Source organism: Triticum aestivum, chromosome 7D (assembly GCF_018294505.1).
Source record: "Triticum aestivum cultivar Chinese Spring chromosome 7D, IWGSC CS RefSeq v2.1, whole genome shotgun sequence".
Taxonomy (NCBI): Eukaryota; Viridiplantae; Streptophyta; class Magnoliopsida; order Poales; family Poaceae; genus Triticum; species Triticum aestivum.
In genome coordinates, this window is record NC_057814.1 from 91,732,970 (window position 1) to 91,748,914 (window position 15,945).

At 49.0% G+C, this 15,945-nt stretch overlaps 1 pseudogene; it reads right to left on the reverse strand.

Moving 5' to 3' along the window:
- Window positions 1-10,235: 10,235 nt before the first annotated feature.
- On the reverse strand, window positions 10,236-12,522 carry LOC123170880 (uncharacterized; annotated as a pseudogene).
- Between the last annotated feature and the right edge of the window lie 3,423 nt (window positions 12,523-15,945).

The window sequence follows — 15,945 nt, forward strand, 5'->3', positions numbered from 1 at the left end:
GCCTCCCCTACGCCTAGGGTTGGAAACCCTGGGGGTGGGGGGCGCCCCACTTGGCTTGGGGGGCAAGCCACCCCCTTGGCCGCCGCCCCCCCTTCAGATGGGATCTCCAGGGGGCCGGCGCCCCCCCAGGACCCCTATAAATAGTGGGGGGAGAGAGGGCAGCCACACAACAGCCCCTGGCGCCTCCCTCCCCCTCCCATGACACCTCTCCCTCCCGCTTGCGCTTGGCGAAGCCCTGCCGGGATCCCCGCTACTTCCACCACCACGCCGTCGTGCTACTGGATCTCCATCAACCTCTCCTTCCCCCTTGCTGGATCAAGAAGGAGGAGACGTCGCTGCTCTGTACGTGTGTTGAACGCGGAGGTGCCGTCCGTTCGGCGCTCGGTCATCGGTGATTTGGATCACGACGAGTACGACTCCATCAACCCCGTTCACTTGAACGCTTCCGCTCGCGATCTACAAGGGTATGTAGATGCACTCCTTCCCTCTCGTTGCTAGTAAACTCCATAGATGAATCTTGGTGATGCGTAGAAAACTTTAAATTTCTGCTACATAACCCAACAGCCACTCCCCCCCTGACGTCACCGAAAGCAGGCGGAGCCCTGCTCCCACGACGGCTTGTCGGTACGGCCCGACGACGACGGGCCCCACCGACCAGCGAGAGCCCGAAAGACGGCTAGAGCCCCATCAGTCGGACCTGAGGGATGTCGGCCCCCAGCAGTCGGCCCGCCCCTTCCTCGGGCCCCACTCGCCATTAACCAGACGAGACACGAAGTGGCTACAGTAATCGCCCGCCAGGCGGCGGGGCTGTAGCCACGCTCCTCTAACCGAGCCGGCGTCATTAGCATCACGGCTACAGTTATCAGCAGCCGACAAGACCCGTGAGCGGCGGAGGCGGCCTGTTGGCTCGGTACCAGACCAGTCGGCGGGGCCCACCAGGCGGCGGGCCCCAGCAGCCGGCGGAGAAGCCGGCCACCAGAGAGACTGACAGCCGGGTCCTACACCCGGCCGAATTACTATTGTACCCCTGGGGGTAGGCCTATATAAACCCCCCAGGGCACCCATGCAAAGGGTTCCCAACCTGTTAGAACTAGACCGACCCATAGAGAAAGGAGAGAGCTAGCCTTGCCTTCTCCTACCTCTAGCATACAGCTCGAGGAGCACCATTGTACTCACTAGTGCCTTAGTGATCATGCGGAGACCCCGTAGAGCAGGACTAGGGGTGTTATCTCCTAGGAGAGCCCCAAACCTGGGTAAAGTGCGCCGGCGTTCGTGTTTACGCCTCATCCCGCTTCCAGGCACCGGCGACGTTCTACTCGCTCCCACCATGATAAGCCATCCATTGGCATATGTTGCACCCAACCCCCGACAACATCGGTGGAGCACCATCCGTGTACGGGCGTCCTTCACAGAAAAATCGATATCGTCAAATTCAACAGTTATAGGATTCTCACGAGAGAGGCGACGAACGGAAACAAGATTAGTGACCAAGTCAGGAGACACAAGAACATTAGACATATGCACAGGAGTGGAAGTAGAAGGAAAAGACATATGACCGACGTGAGTAATGGGTAGGGAGGAACCGTTACCAATGGTGATACGAGTGGGAGTATGAACGGGAGTGGCAGATGTGAGGTTACCGGGATGAGCAGTCATGTGAGAAGTGGCGCACGAGTCCATGTACCAGTCACCACCGCCACCATAGGAGCTCGGTGACGGGGCGGAGTGCAGTGCAGTGAGCAAGGCCGGGTCCCACGGTGGCGGCACCTGAGGAGGGTAGAACCCTCCGTAGGCCGGCGCGGGAGCAGCCCCGAAGGCCGGAGCGGCGGCAGCGCCGTAGGCGGGCGCCGGCGGGGGGGGCACCATAGCCGCTGTAGGGAGCGGCGTTCTGCGCGGCGAAGAGGGCCTGGTGACCCGCCGGGCGGGGCCCAAGGATGCCCGGAGCCGGAGCCCGAGGGACCGGCATGGAGTACGCGTGGACGATGCCAGTCCACGGGTTGGTGCCGTACGTCCATGGGGAGTCACCTGCTGCTGCTGCTGACGAGCCCCCCCCCCCCGGCGCCTGTTGCTGCTTGCGGCCGCCCCCGCTGCGGTTGCCGCGGCGCCCGCCGCCTGGCTTTTGGGGGGCATCGGGAGGGGGAAGTACCCCGGAGGCGCTGGTGGCGGCGGCTACTGGCGCGGCGCGGGTGGGGCAGTCGGTGGAGGGGCGCCGTGGGAGGTGCCGGCGGCGAGGGCATGGTGCTGCACACGCTTCTTGACCCCCTTCATCCGGCGCTCCTCCAACCTCAAGTACGCCACAAACTTGGGGAAGGAGGGCTCCGGCATCAAGGTGAGGTTAGAGGCGGCGTTGCCGAAGTCCTCGTTGAGGCCAGCGGTGAGCGTGCTGAGGAGGAGGTCGTCGTCCACCTTGGCCCAATGTCACGGAGCTCATCCGCCAACGTTTTCAGGCGGTGGCAGTAGTCATCAATGGACTGTCCATCCTGGTGACAGTCAAAAAATTCCTGCTGCAAAAAAACGCGGCGCTGAAGCTTGTTGTCAGTGAAGAGGCCGTTCAGCTTGACCCACATGGCGCGGGCGTCGTCGCCAGCGCTCACGACCGTGTGAAACAAGTCCTTGGAGATGGTGGTGAAGAACCACCGGATGATCGTGGCGTCGATCGCGGTCCACTCGGCGTCGTCCACCATGGCGCGGGAGTCCACGGTGCCATCCACGTGATCTACAAGATTGTTCTCGCGGAAGAGCAGCGTGAAGTACGTCTTCCACGCGAAGTACGTGGAGTTGGAGGCGTCGAGGATCACAGGGACGCGTGCATGGACGTTGATGCCGCGGATCTCGGCAGGGTCGACGGCGAAGGGGTTGGAGTAGGTGGAGGCGTTGGATGACATGGCGATGAGATCGTGAGGAGGGAGGCGGCGGCGCGGCTGAGGAGAGGCGGCGCGGCGGCGGGAGGCAGGCGGCGCGGCGGGAAGGGGCGGCGCGGCGTGGAGGGGAAGGCGCGCGGTGGGGAGGTGGCGCGAGGGGAGGAGGGGTGGTGGCGGCGGCTTGGGGCGGCGGCGGGAGGTCGCGGCGGCGGCGGCGGCCCGAGGCGGCGGCTAGGGTTAGCGAAAGCTGGAAGATCGACTTGCGATAGATACCATGTAAAGAATGATTTGGTGCATCGATAATTGATTGATCGTGCACTAGACACATATATATATAGGTACAAAGGATGTGACCGGTATCTTGTCTCTTAAGATGCACGTACATACAGAGGGAGACAGATACTACAGGTACTGCATACAGAACCCAAACTTACGTACATGGACACATGTTCAACAATGACGTCGCGTTTCTGGACGCCTTTCGGCTGCACGCAACCTCGGCTGCTCTCGGGTGGTATCAGCGTCGAGACCTCACTCACCGCTGGGTCCGCCGCGCCATGGGTCTAGATGATGCAAGCCCTTGCCGGCTCAGAAGGCTGCATCTTTCCGGCCTGAATTTGAACCTGGAAGATATTGCGAGTCACGTCAGCTCTGGAGGTCTTGGAACTGGAAAACTGCAACTACTATATCACCTGCAATATTAAGATCGCCTCCTCGTCGCTGAAGAAATTGGTCGTCGATAGTGTCTCCTTTGGTCGTGATGATAATACTTTTGCGTTGGTTATAGACACTCCTGCTCTTGTTTCTCTCTGCTTGGACGGGGAGTTTGAGCACATTGTTGATTATAGAGAGCCGCATAGCATGCCGTCTCTTGTCGATGCATCAATTCATCTGCCCGTGATCGAGGACGTGAAGCCCTGGTACCAATTCGCTGAATTCCTCACCCCAACTATGCTCGAACTGAATATTATTAGTGCGCTGTCTAATGTGACAAGCTTGCAGTTGTCCCAGTTTGTGGTCATGGTATGTTGCTCTTGCTCTTCGCATCCCCTTTTTACGCAGTTTCCATCTCCTTTATCTATAGCCTTTTAAAGATAACAAAATGACTGTCTGGGCCGGTTACAGTTGCGTTTGTATCCGGATTGTGAGGATCTTCCTGTATACAACTTCAAGAACCTAAGAACCTTGTTCCTGGACGAGTGTCATATCAGCGATGACTTCCTCGGGCTGCAGCAATACCTTCGGAACTTGCATAACCTGCAGAAGCTCACTTTGTGCTGCTGCAAGGTGCTACTACTTCTTCTTTCATGAACTATTACCGTAACTCAATTTAATCCGTAATATTAATTCCTTCATGTTGTTCCACAGGTCTCGAATTTTGGACCTAGAGTGGAGTTGATCCAACGCTGCCACTCATATTTTGAGGACCTAGCGGATTTCAAGTGCGAGAACCTTAGGCTTAGTGAAATCGTATACCAAGATGGTGAAGATGATGTCCACCTATTGGTCAAGTTTTTGGAGGGCATGAGGAAGAATCTGTCAAACAACAAGATATAACTCACTAAAGTCGATTAGCAGAACCGTATGTCAATACACTATTTTTTTCTATCGTTGGCTAATCTCTACCCAAGTTGCATGTATACATAACATCAACTTTACCTTTGAGGCTTTGATTAGTAATTTAACATGTGCAAACATATTCTGCGCAAGCTATATATACACTATGTAAAAAAAAACTATTGTTGAACATAGGATTAATTAACTCTGTTAAGTGAGGATTAACATGCAAAATTAATTCATGAGTAGCTGGGTTTGATGGTCATTTGCCTTTCACCAACTCATACCATTTAGACCATGCTTGGTTGGCTGCCAAAAATAGGTTAGCTAATATGTTGGCATGCCAGCATTTGACAGTTCCTAAACTTGCCAAAAAAAAATGACAAGTTTTGAGAGGTGGGCATAGTGAGTATAGTCAATCAATTGTTAGTAACTTTTTGACCTGCCTAAATATTGGAGTAAATAGCATAAAACTACTACTTTACAGGCTATGGTTCCAAAAAACTACCACTTTTTAATTTTTCTCAGAAAACTACCAAACGGGTGGTTGGCTGTTTCAGAAAACCCAAATCATCGAGTCGTTTTCAGTTGATCGCGATTATGACAGTTGGGGCCCACATGTAAGATAAGCGTTTGTTTGACCGTTAACTTACATGTTGGTCCCACATGTAAGTTTTGTAAAAAGCAATCAGGTCCTTATAAGTTTTCTGAAAAAGCAATCAGGTCCCTGTGAGTTTTCTGAAAAAGCAATCGGGTCCCCGCGCCGGGAGCTCGATCCCGCTCGGCAGGGCAGCGCTGCCTCCTCCGGCCGGCGAGCCGCGCCCACAGCGGCGGAATCCACCGCCACACCGTCGTCGGGAGAGTAGCGGAAGGACCAAGGACGGAGGAAGAAGCATCCTCCTGTCCTATCCCTATCCGTCGAGGTCGAGGGGAGAGAGGGCAGGCCGATTCGATGGACAGCAGCTTCGGCCACCGGAGCAGCAGCCATGACGGCGAGTGGCGACGGTGTGGGTGCAGGCGCTGACGGGGACAAACTTCGACTTCTCGGCCTACTCGTCGGCGCTCAAGGCCTCCATGGGTGTCTCCCAGCAGTCGCTCAACTACCTGGCCACCGCCTCCGACCTCGGCAAGGCGTTCGGCTGGTCGTCGGGGCTGGCGCTGCTCTACATGCCGCTGCCGGCGGTGCTGTTCCTGTCCGCCGCGCTCGGCCTCGCCTCCTACGCGCTCCAGTACGGCATCCACCGCCACGCCATGACTCACCACCAGGAGCTCCGGCTCGGGGGAAAGGGTCGCCGGCCTGGGAGGGGATTGGGGAGAGTCGCCGGCTCAGGGGGAGGGTCGCCGGCCTGGGAGGGGAGGGGGGTCGCCGGCTCTGGAGGGGAGGGAGGTCGCCGGCTCGGGAGGGGAGATGGCCGGGACGGGAGACATAGGGGGAGGGAAGAGAAGAGAGGGAGAGGAAGAAGAAAGAGAAGAGGAAGATGCAACTTACATGTGGGCCCCACATGTAAGTTAACGGTCAAACTAAGGTCAAACTAACAGTGTGTTTAGATGCGGGCCCGACCTGTCATAATCGGTATCAACTGATGAAGACTGGACATTTTGGATTTTTTGAAACAGCGGACCGCGCGACTGGTAGGTTTCTGAGAAAAATTAAAAAGTGGTAGTTTTTTTGGAACCATAGCCTGTAAACTAGTAGTTTTATGCTATTTACTCTAAATATTGGCAAGCCAATTTTTAGTGTCAAAACTAAACATACTATCATACTATATGAAAAATTGCTTCACAACAATTTCATAGGGTAGGAAAATCATAGGAATAGGAAAGTCATAGGAAACAGGATGACATGTATCTCAAATCCTATGAATATGAATAGGAAAGGTGATGCTCTTTGGTTCACATCATAGGATTTTTTTTCACTAGGCTGATGTTCATTTTCCTATGAAATATGAAGGATAGGAAGAATTTCACCATAGAAATAGGATTCTATTCCTACAAACCAGAGGGCTCTAAAGAAAATTTTCCTGTAGAAATCCTATCCTCTGGAACCAAAGGAGACCCAGATTCTTGGGTGAAATGGAAGTATCTCTTGTATCACCTCAGTCTAGGTGATTTAAGGTTGTGCCCTATGACATATAGTATTGACGTTTAAGCTTTGTTCCGCAGAGATGTTCTTGCTTACAAATGGCGCAATTGCATGGCAGTGTCTCTAGAGCAATACTGAAGCACAAGGCAACTATCCCACAGTCATACGTGAAACTGAAACAATTGCGTGTGTAGGATTTTATAGATGATTGTTGCGTGTGTAAGTAGGCTCCATGAGGACGCCTCTGGAATGAAAAAAAAACCCGATTATACACAGGCGATTGTCGTCTTGAAGTTTTGGCATTCAGGTACACCATTCCCTTGCTCTCTGTATTAGATAGTGCTCTCATCTCCTCTGCATTCGTTTTCCTTACGCACACAGATGATCACATTAGTGGATTATTGCATTAATTAGGGGATTAAGCTCTGCAGTAAACGCACAAAGATTTCACTTGTAGTCAATGTCTTGATTTTTTTAAAGCACACTACCCATAAATGTTTACTAGATCATGGGTGGTGAGCGTTGCCGCGTCCATCTATTTGGACAATAAGATAATAGGAACTTATGTAAATATATAGGAGCAAGAAAAATTAAAGTTAGATTTGGGTAAACTGGCATATATTTGCTAGCAAAGGAAGATGTTAAGTTTGACCTTTTTTCGTATATATCAAATCACAAGAGGCTGGTGTACATGGTGATATTAGAAATCATAGGGAAACTACTAATTACAGCTTATGGCTTGGTAATGTAAGAAATTCCGTAGCTTTAGTGTTGCTGGATCTCCATCGTGCTACAAGTGTCAATAGTATGCCTGGATAATGATGAACACAAGTTGTTGCTGATAGCTAGAAAGCAATATTTGGTAATCAAATTCAGTGTGTACCTAAAATTGGCAACAAGTAGGAAACTGTATCTTAACTCAAAAGCTGGTGCTTAGAAAATGATAAATGTGCCTACAGTTCCGAACACGTAAACACAACATTAAATAGTTGGGAAATTGTATATATTATTCACATAAATCCAGTGTCCATTTGCCTATATTAATATTCACATAAAATCCAATAAAACTTCTACATGATATTGTTATATCATTGGCCGATTGACATTTCCCTTCCGTGTGACAAGTTGTTCCAATCTATATACTCGTAATATATATCGTACAATGAAAGAAAGAACACCGAATGGCATTGTATACAAAAGATGATTACTTTGTCGTAGTTTTTATATGGTATCTCCGGTACAGGAAGACACACTGGGACTGAAAGAAGATAAGAACATAAATCTGAAGCTTAAATCAGAATCTATCAAGATTCCAGAACTTCGCAGATGATGTAATAACAAAATATTTCCCATGATAATTGACACACCGTCAGCGCCCATTGACATGCAACAATCAAGTGACTGAGACAAATGCAATTACCAATAGCTTCATCACCCACAAGAAGATCAAAATAATAACGATACTAGCAAGATGCTCGTGCATTGCACGGAACATCAATATGCATTTTTTTTACAAAACACCTGTTGTGATTGACTCATGCAGGAGTAATCCCATGTGTAAAAATTAATGATATCTCGAGAATTTTATCGAAAAACTGGTATCTCGACAATATCATCGAAAAAAAGAAAGATGAGAGATAAGGTGAGGAGTAGTGGAGCGTGGTGGTGACTGGTGGTCGGACTGGGCGAAGGCATGGGGATGGACGGCGGCGGCGGCCACCATGCTAGATTGTTCCAGAGACTTCCTTTTTTAATTGCTCAACAATGAGGTTGTTGAAGATTAGGACGATGAAGGAGGCAAGGCCTTGTGTGTAAATGTGGTGAGAGGTGCAGGTATCTTTTATAAAATTGTCATAGTTTGCTTTCTATCCGTCAGATATAGATCGGACGGTCTATATTACAAGATGACAGGATGACAGGCACACCATCATCACCAACTCGTTTTTTTTATAAGAGTAGAGATGATGAATACAATGCTTCATCACCTACTTGTACTTAGTTGGCAATAAAGCTGTTCCTTACACCAAAGTTGAGAAACTAGCAAAATGGTACATCACCAAACCATCGCCAGATAAAAGTTTATAAACAACCAAGGCTCAGAAGAAGTAAGCACAGTTCATGAGGCAGTACTTAACTAACCCTACACACTTAGTACAAAGGCATGAGTCATCAGTCGATGACAAGTGGTTAACATTCACGCTTAACTACGGAAGTTCTTCCTTGGCATCCAGATTTATGCCACCTAGCTCGTCGCCTGTAGGAACAGACAATCAGGTGCCTAGCTGCTGTGTTAACTTCATGGCGCTGCGGAAGTGTGGGCAGTCTGCTTTGCTTTCTGGAACACTATTTCTGTGAAACCATTTCGCCCAAGCTTTGCTAAGTTTTGATCTTGTCTCCTTCTCTTTCTTGAATATCACGTCAATTCGAGTTTGTGTCAGTACTCGGCTTGGCACAAGACCAGTATCGATTCCTTGAACTCTGTTGTGTGTCTTGTCTAACGTATCTGTGGGCCGACAAGAATAAATGATTCAACCACATGTCACGGCTGCACATACAGGTTTTTGCAAACTTTCTACGAAATGAGTTATTAGCAAACGTGCAGGGCAGCAGGTGCAATCATTCTACATTAAGGATAATGCTAATGGAAACCCACAAATCTTCTATTAATTGATATACCCCAAGTTCCAAATGGCCAATGTCTAACTGGTCATAGACACATAAATCAAGATATAAGTATAATCTTACCTCCTTCTGCGACGGTTCCAAACGAGGCAGCTGCAACAGTGTCTCCTGCCGCTCCTACTCCCACTGAAGCAGGAAACATGATGCTGACATCTTTCGCCAGGGGTCTGGGGATGCCACCAACTCTTCTTTCACATACTGACAAGTCACTCACTAGCAGGGAAAACTGATGTCAGACTGAGAAAATGGAAAAAGAAGCGACGAAGGGAGACCAAGAAGATGCCAAGAGGATGAACTCAGACCTCAAAGTCTTGAGTCTGACTGTGAATAAGTGATAAGTTTTGTACATATATGATACAAAAACACTATCGGTATGTCATTGTAAGGCCATGAGTCATGGGATGTGATGTGAACCCATCTAATAGTAAATTTAATCAATGTTTGTGTGTTATGCATTATAACAAAAACTAGCTCAAAATAACACAAACACCAGATTAAAAAAAATGTTACCAACAGGTATGGCCGAGAACCAGTAGTAACCGGCTGGTTAGGAATGTTTTGTACTCACACACACTAAGTCAGTAGTCTATCAGAAGAATGAACATTCCAACACCACAAGATATGAAAGATGTGAAAATAACAGAAGGCGCACGAGATTGGACAACTGAGAAACAGAAAATGCCATTAAAAATACATGAGCCTCTTTGGATAATGACAGGAAACAGACCAGATTGAACAATTGAAAAGGTCAACGTCAGAAAGAAGTATCTAAAATATGAACGCAGAAAGGATTACAGTTAGACTTGCAGCAGGTCTCTTCAACAGAAGATAAAGGAGAGCTAATTATTACATAAAAGTTTATTCGTATTACGGATGTATGATTAATAGCAAGATTTCTAGAGATTAGCACTATATCATAGAAACAAATTGAACGAACAATATTACCAGCTTTATGCTTCGAAATGGGCCAAACAGCCCACTAAATTGCTTATTTGTAGTATCAGACCATCAGAGTTTAAACTTAATTTTAGGTTGTATATCTTGCAAATTTACATCTGTCATATGCAGCCCATCCTCAAAAGATATGTAATATTGCTACATACGAGTGGACGCAACCACTGTATAATGTATGTATAGAAAGAAAGCAATAAGCTTTGTGTGTATTTTAACGATTTTGCCAGATTCTGTAATGGTTTTATGTACAAGGTCATAGAATAAATTACTTGAAACTGCCTTCTCTCTCCGTAGATGACAATATTTAAGTGCCACGATAAAGTAAAGTTAATCAGTTAACAAACACTTCTTTGCCAAAATAGAGGTATTCCAGCAACCAAGTGCAAACAATATTTGGTGATTTCCATGATAGTGTTTCCGGGAAATGTAGAATGAAACACCTGCAGTGTAGAAACTTCTGTAGGGATAATATTCGGTGGTCGTGAAATTATCTTTGCCAAGATTCCTGAACTGCATTGTCTCAAGTTGGATGATGCAGACACCAATATCTGTCCTTACATAAATTTCATGATCATCTTCATCATACCCCAACATCAGATTATCCCCTCCTCCCATAGGCCCCAAACCAAGGATCGTGTTCATCTGAAAGGTCTTCTGCAGCATCCATCCGGCAACACCATCAGAACCAACCTTCCTCTCCCACATTTGGAATTTTTGGTACTCCAAGATTGCAAGGCCAACACTGCCATCATCTGCCCGCAAGATCTTGAAGCTGTTCGGGCGCCGATAATACCTCAAATCCGGCATCTCGATATTAAATAGACTATGCCTATCTAAATCAAATCTGAGTATGCCATCCTCATGGTCATCAAACACCCAATAAACAGAATCCCCAACGAGGGTACCGGGACGGTTCAGGTCATACATATTACGAATCGCAGCTGTTGAGATGAGCTCGCCCCATGTTCCGGCCTCCGATGAGTAGACCGAGGCAAACGCCCGATTATTGTCTCTGTGGATACCTATCAAAATCGGGCTCGAGTGGCAATCCCCATGGACGTGACCCTCGTCGCCGGCAGCGCAAAGCACGGCGCCATTCCAGACGACAATCTCCTTGTCGTCGAACATTGGTGGGACGGCCACAGAGCAGCGGCATCCGGTGGCGGGGTTCCACAGAGCAGCCCCCGGTCGAAGAAGAGGACGCGTCCATGGCGGCAGCCAATCAGCTCCATGTAGAGGTCGAGGATGTCTGGGGAAAAGAAACGCTTGTGCGGGATGAGATCTGGAGAGCTGAGGCTGGACCTGAAGAACGGCTCCCCGTTGTATCCCATGACGAGGCCGAGGACCGGAGGTTTCTGGTGGTGGTCGCGGAAGCCGCGGAGGAATCGGGGGTCGGTGACGACGCCGCGCCATTGCTTGCAGACGGCGGAGACGCGGGGAAGGGAGGAGGGCTGAGGCGGGAGGAGGAGGAAATCTTCCGTAGGAGGTCTTCGTCTTCCAGCGCCGCCGGTGGCGAGGCGGGGCGAGCGCGGCGGCGGCGGCGGCGGCGGGCCATGTTGTCGTCGACTGGATGTGGTGCGGGGGTGTGGAGTAGAATTTTTTTTTAGGAGAGACTGTGTAGACAGGTTTAATTTTTAGCCAAACCCGCAAAGCTTTTATTCACCCGTTACAAGGTTTACATGGACGAAAACAAGATCTCCGGGCTGGCCTAACCAAGCATAGCGACCAGTACCCAGCGTTAAAGCATGCTTTGCAAGTTTGTGAGCCTCGACATTGGAGGTTCTAAACTCATGACTAATTAAACAGGAAGAAAAAAACCTAGCTCGGTCTCTTATTTCACCCACTATTGCATCATAAGAAGCCGACGTGCCTGTCTTGATTGCCTCTACCACTTTCTTGCAATCGGAAGCCACCGAGATTTTCTGAATGTACAAGTCTTCTGAGAGAGCCAGAGCTTCACGTATAGCCAACGTCTCCAAAACCTCAGGGTCATCGATATTGTCGAATATGAGTGCGGCCCCAACCCTGCCTCCAGAATAGTGCAATTAGGGTGGTAAGCAGCCTTTAGGATTCGTGCGCTCAAAGAGTTAGGATTCTCTAGACACTTCCAAGCTTGTCTCGACAGAAGCGCCAAGTTAAAAATCTCAAGGTCCCGGAACCCTAGCCCTCCCAAATTCTTCGGCCTCGTCATAACATCCCACGACACCCAACATGGCTTTCTTTTTCCTTGCTTACTTCCCCACCAGAATTGCCTTATGGTTGATGTTATGCTCTCATAGAGCCCCCTCGGGAGTCTGAAACAAGACATGGAGAAAACTGGAATCGCTTGGGCCACAGATTTTATAAGAACCTCTTTACCTGCCGCTGACAAATTTCTACATCCATCCTCTTATCCTTTCCCAAACTCTATCCCGGAGATACTTGAACGTGCCATTTTTTGATTGTCCAACTTCTGTAGGCATCCCCAAGTATTTCTCGCTGAGTGACTCATTCTGCACAGCCAAAATATCTTTGATTCGCTGCCTGGTGCCTTGTGGGCACCCCTTGCTAAAGAATATCGAGGACTTGTCATTATTAATCCTCTGTCCCGACGCAGTACAGTATTGGTTCAACAGGTTTGACACCAAATTTGCACCCTCCTCGCTAGACTTAAAAAGCAACAGGCTGTCATCTATGAATAAAAGGTGGTTCACCTCAGGAGCTGTGGGAGCCACCTTGACACCACTTAGGCCCCCTTTGTTTGGGCTACAAATTCCTGAAAATCACTTTGCTATGGATTCTTGAGAATCAGCCGTGGCTCTGGATTCCTGAGAATCAGAATTTGGCTGTTTGTTTACCCTGCTGTTTGTCAGCTTTAGGAGTTATGGGTGTTGTGAAATGTCAGTGACGCCCTCGACTGCTGACTATGATGTTTATATGCAGATTAAATCACAAGTTATCTGTTTTGACTTGATAAAGTGAGAACTAGCGCAAAAAACACAATATATAGAATATATTTTTCGAGAAATGACATGATGGTATGAATATATCATCTGAACATGCATATGAGACGTAACATCGAAAAAAATAATCAACCCTCGTAGTCTTCCATGCAAAATATATCATCCATATATGGACCAACCATCATAGTCTTACATACGTGCACATATCATCCAAAATATGTACCCAATCATCATAGCCAGTCTCATAGAGCTTCCATCCATCTTCCCTGTCCCCTTCTTTGCCTTCTTGGCTTGGGTAGTCTGTAGTTCTTCCTCCTTGGTTTCATCCTCTTCAAGGTCAAGCACTGCATGCTCACAACCTAGCATCATAGAACTTTCTCCGGTAACATTGATATTCTCATACATGATACTCATTTGCTCCAAATTGTCAGGACCACATTTACGTAACTGCAAGAAGTCCTTTTTCTCCTGAATAAATAAATTGGTCGGCACTTGTCAACAAAAAATTCTAGTGCAATATTAGCTACATAATAATTTGATCTTATGAACATGACTTATTTTTGACTGCAACCTACTGTAATGTTTTCTGGTCTGCTCTAAAAAACCAACTTCTACATTTGCTGTGAAGGTTGAACTTAGGTCAGGCAACAACAATATTTTCTCCATTGGAGCAAATAGGTCACAGCCAAATGTTAATCAGGGACGGCACATGCGGAGTACAAGCGAATAATTAGCAATTCATATGCCACAACACAAACATGCCCAAAATCTGAATGGGAAATATACGCCATGAAGCAAAGATTGCATTTTTTTGGGAGGGATTGTTTTTACCTTGTCCTGACGCGGGTCGAGGATGGGGCAGCGAAGGTGCAGTCAAGCGGGCGCAGCTGGAGTTGAGGGACAAGGTGGATGAAGGTGCTGTGTAGCAGGAGCTCCGACGAGGTGCACGGACAACTTGAGCCGGCGGCGCAGGCGGGGATGAGGGGCGGCGGTGCAGGCGTAGATCAGGGGCGGCACGGCTCAGAGCTAGGGGCGGCGGCGCAGCGGATCTCGTCGCGGTGTATGGTGGGGGAGGAGGGGCCCGGATCTGCACGCCCAGGTGGCGACGGGCCCGGCGATGGTGGCGGCGGCCGAAACCTAGAGAGCCATCGCCTCTCTGTTTCTGCATCTGTTCCCTGTGTGAGAACGAACGAGAGGAGACCCTGTCGGTGGAACTAGTTGGGTTGGGACGTGGTGGCAATTCCACCGTAATAACGGGGAGATGTTGGCCTATTGTTGAAAGGGGGTAAGTGGCATCTCGGGAATCAGCAAAATCGCTGATTCCGGCTTCCGGGCGTGCGTAGTGCATTTGGTAGAATCGATTCTACGAATCTAAGGTAAGAATCTGACCGTTTGTTTGAGAATCAGATTTTGGAGAGGCTAGAATCCGAGAATCACAATCTGAAGCCCAAACAAAGGCCACCTCAGAGCTGATGACCGAGAACTGGAATTGAGTAGGCACAAAAGGCCCTCTGCTGCAAGTAAGAATAGGTAAGGGGAAATAGGATCTCCCTGTCGAATACCTCTTGTTGGTTTGAAACTCTCAAGCTTTTCTCCATTAAACAGAACTGAGAAAGAAACTGATCTAACCATGCCCATTACAATATCAATCCAGGCCGAAGAGAAACCCAGTTTGACCATAATTGCCTGTAGATAATCCCACTCTACACGGTCATAGGCCTTCATCATATCCAACTTCAGAGCACAAAAACTATTAGTTTGGATCTGCTCCTCTTCATAAAATGCAAGCACTCATAAGCACATATTATATTATCTGTGATCATTCTACCAGGCACAAACGTTGATTGTTCCTCGGATATGATATCTGGAAGAATGACTTTTAATCTATTGGCAACCACCTTTGAGGCTATTTTGTACAAGACATTGCAAAGACTGATCGGCCTGTACTGTGACAAATGATTAGGATTTGTTACCTTTGGTATAAGGACCAAGACCGTATCATTGATGCTCTCCGGGTTTTCCTCTCCTCTAATGATGCGCATGATTACTTCAGAGACCTCATCACCACAAATATCCCAGTGTCGCTGATAAAACTGTGCCGGAAAACCATCAGGACCTGGAGCTTTGGTTGGGAACATTTGAAACAAGGCATTTTTTATCTCAGCATTTGTCTATGGCGCACATAAAATCTCATTCATCTCAGGTGTAACTTTCCTCGGAACGTGCCTCAAGACCTCGTCCATCCCCTGCACCCCTTCTGAAGTATACACTACTAGGAAAATGCTTATAGGTTGACATTTAGCAGTAGTGTTGGTTAGAGACCCCTCGCTACTGCTATTTAGCAGTAGCGCCGGCCAGCACCAGCGCTACAAGCGCACGTTAGCAGTAGCGCTGGATTTCACGGCCAGCGCTACTGCTAATGGGCCACGCTCTCGGCCCCCTGTTGCAGCTTTAGCTATAGCGCTGGGCCTCCTCCCCCGCGCTGCCGCTAAGCCCACCTCTGCTTCCTCCCGTGCCGGCCCGCGCACCACCCCTCTCCCCTCACTCACACTCACACGCTCACACCAGATCGAATCCCTCAATCGTCCCCCGATCCGGCCGCCGCCCCCGCGTCCTACTCCGGCCGCCCTCCCCTGCGCGGGCCCCGCTTCCTTCGTCGGACGCCCTTCCCCGTGCCGGCCCTCCTCCCCTGCGACCGCCCCCCGCACCGGCCATCCTCCCCCGCCGGTCGCCCCCCCCCCCCCCGCGCCGGCCCTCCTCCACCGAGAGGTACTCCTTCCTCCTCCTCCCTCCCTCCCTAGTTATAGTTATTAGAGAGTAGTTAATTATTTTGAATCCTAGTTGAAAAAATGTAGGTTCTTAGAAT